Source organism: Cyprinodon variegatus, unplaced genomic scaffold, assembly GCF_000732505.1.
Source record: "Cyprinodon variegatus isolate N-32 unplaced genomic scaffold, C_variegatus-1.0 Scaffold1246, whole genome shotgun sequence".
Lineage (NCBI taxonomy): Eukaryota > Metazoa > Chordata > Actinopteri > Cyprinodontiformes > Cyprinodontidae > Cyprinodon > Cyprinodon variegatus.
The window spans coordinates 6,815-9,903 of record NW_015151699.1 but is presented as its reverse complement, the minus strand read 5'-3'; positions in this window follow the sequence as shown (position 1 = coordinate 9,903).

Genomic DNA, 3,089 nt, shown 5'->3' with positions numbered 1-3,089 from the left:
GAATCTGGCCTGTGGTCCTTTCCCGCATATCTCTCCCCCTCTCTCATGCCCCCTTTCCTGTTAGCCTACTGTCGAAAAAACGAGCCACTAGTGCCGTAAAAACTCAGGAAAAAAATAAATTAATAAAATAAAAATACTGAAAAAAAGTGCTCTATATATCTGTAAACCATGAATTATGGATTATGCAAACAGTAAGTAAAAAAAAATGGTACATGAATATGGAGTTTTACCAAAATAAGCAGCTAACCTGGAAAAATGTAGAAGACACAACTTTTGGCCTTTAAACCTGTTATTTTGCTAATTTACATCTTTAATGTGAATCTGTAACATGTATGAACTAGATCCACCGTTATATAACCCACCACATATGACACACTCTAAACAGAAACGGCATCACCATAAATAGGTGAGTGATTCTTAATGAGCAAAAATGAACAGAAGCTTTTAGTAACTTTACGAATTTTCTACTTCAGTCACTATTAGCATTTTCCACCTTTTCTCTGCAAATTTTGTGTGTTCATAAGGCTATAATAGAAAGCACATTTTACACTTTAAACTCTGTATTTGATGTTTTTAAAAGGTTTTAAACTGGTAGTATCAGTGTGGCAACACACCATTTCCTCTGCTGCCATTCATGAGCAATTTTTAATAGTTTTGTTAAACATCATAAGTGCTAGCAGGTATACAGTATTGACTTTTAGTCTTGATAACAAAAGGCAGTTAAGACCAATGTGTTTTATTTGACCCTAGGGTTTGTATTCCCATATGATGCGAATGAAATGTGCAAACCCCGCACTTTTAGTGACAAACTGCAGAGACATTGAATCTGTCCTGTATCCTTCGGGGGTTTTGACAAAACATCAAAATAATATACTGATTTCACATGATGAATGAGCCACAACTTTAATATCAAGGGTGCAAGCTTAACAGAGGACTGCCATACGCATGGAGTGAGCCGTTCTGACCTTGGTTACACCAGCTGGTGGCCATGTCTTTGTCCAATAAGGTGTGTGCTTGTAGATGTGTCCGTGTGTTCATGTTTGTGCTCAGTGCTGGTCTTTGTGAATGTCACTGAAACCCAACCAACCAGAGACAGTCAGAGAAAAAGGAGAAGTCTCCTAGGAAGAGCTGTTTATCTCTTCTGTAAGTCCACACAATACAGACTTTCTATTGGCAATAGTTGGTCTAATATTCAAAAACTCTTCTGTTTCTATTGCTTTTTTTGTTTTTCCTCCCCTTGCCTCAGCTCCATTTCTTTTGTCTCAGCCAAAACAGGAACATACATGTCATTTACACACAAAAAAGAGTTTTGCCAAATTGCTAATCTTCTTGACAACGTGTCTACAAGAACAAGCAGTATTCTCATAAATTCCCATTGCAGTAGCAGAAAATATCTGCTTGTAAAGTGATCCAACAATGTAAATGGCAAATGGCAATGATTATGGTAACAAAATTTGTTTTTAAAATGTCAACATTAAGATCTGATTATTTTCTAACAAATAGTACTTTTGAAAATAAATAAAATGCAACCTAACTGTGTTTACAAAATCTCAATCATTGTGTTAGCTCATGTGAAAAAACAATATGGAAAAATATTATTTTTATCTTCCAGACTGTGTCACTGGCATTGTGTCTTCCTTCAGATATTGGATATCAACTTGCACCCCGTAGGGGAGCAGGGCCTCTCACTTATCTTTAAGTCCAAGCACATGACAAGGGTTTGCCCATAAATCAGTGTAACTATTTGATCAGCAATGTGTGTGCAGCATCTTACTTGTTACAATGCAGTATTGGACAAATGGGGGCTGTTCCAGTCATTTCCTTTATTGCTTGAGGTTTTACCTCAAATATGTTCCCCAGCATCAAGATACTAAATGATAAAAAATTATCAAAAGATTATTGTTTTCTTGCTGTTTTCTTTCAGAAATGCTTTTTCATTTTAAGAATGTGGCTGCGTTATTTGACTCATAAATGAACTTAGTAATCAATAATCCTGTTAGCATTTTCATTTTTTTCTTTAACACTGTTCATCCTTTTACTTAATTAAAATGAAAAAGAAAAAGACATTTGAGATTTATTTTTCAAAATGTACCCCAGCAAATACATACCAAAATTCAATTTGAAATGTAAAATTTGAAAAAAAAAATTTTTGCCAGAATTGGCAATATTGGATGAAATAAAAGAACACAGACTGTTTATTAAGGATAGTACAACATACAGAAATTGTACGTTAATATAAAACACAAATATAGATTTAAGTACTAAATTTCACAAAGGAAAAAGTAATTTTCATTTTTATTACAAGTATATGGTTTACAACAGTTTTCAATGGGATGAGAACATTTGGACACTAAAACAACGAAAGATTTTTTTAAGGACCGTGTTAAAAGAACAAGGAGCTCTTTGCTTCCAGAGGAAGGAATAGACACTGCTGTCAGCGACCAGCTTTCAAGCAAACGTTTGTCTTGTATTATTTTTTTTAAATCAGTATCACTGGCGATATTCTTCTATAACAAGTAAAGGGAAGAATAAAACAGTAAACCTCATCTTTCATACACGTAAAACCTTTCAAATTTCACGTTCAGTACGTTGGAATTGAGTTAACTTGGTTTGTTCTTCCTACTCCGTGAGCTCTCCCGACGAGGGGATACAAATTTTTGCAGGGATAACTGCCTTGGCACAACACCGTCACTCAGCGGCAGTCAGCGTTGCCACAGGTCCATTAGAAGCAGGTACTTGCTCTAAAACAGCAGAGGCCTCCCTCCGTAGCTCTGTCACTGTTTTGGTCATTGTGGTCGTTCAGTATGACCCGATAGTCAGACCTAGCAATTCAACCAGTGTCCCACTGGCACACTTACAATGTAATGCAATGCAGACGTGCACAGTGCCCCTTACCGAACAAGATGGGTAGCCCGGTCAGCAAGGACCTGAGGAAGAGCAGCTCAGAATGCTTTTTCATTTTTGAGTTATGGACAGTACTTTGCTGGCATAAAATGTGCAGTCTTAAAGGAATAGTACACCCAAAACATGATTAGCCTTCATTTTCTACTCACCCCCATGCTGAACAACACTCTGGAGTACTTTTTTGA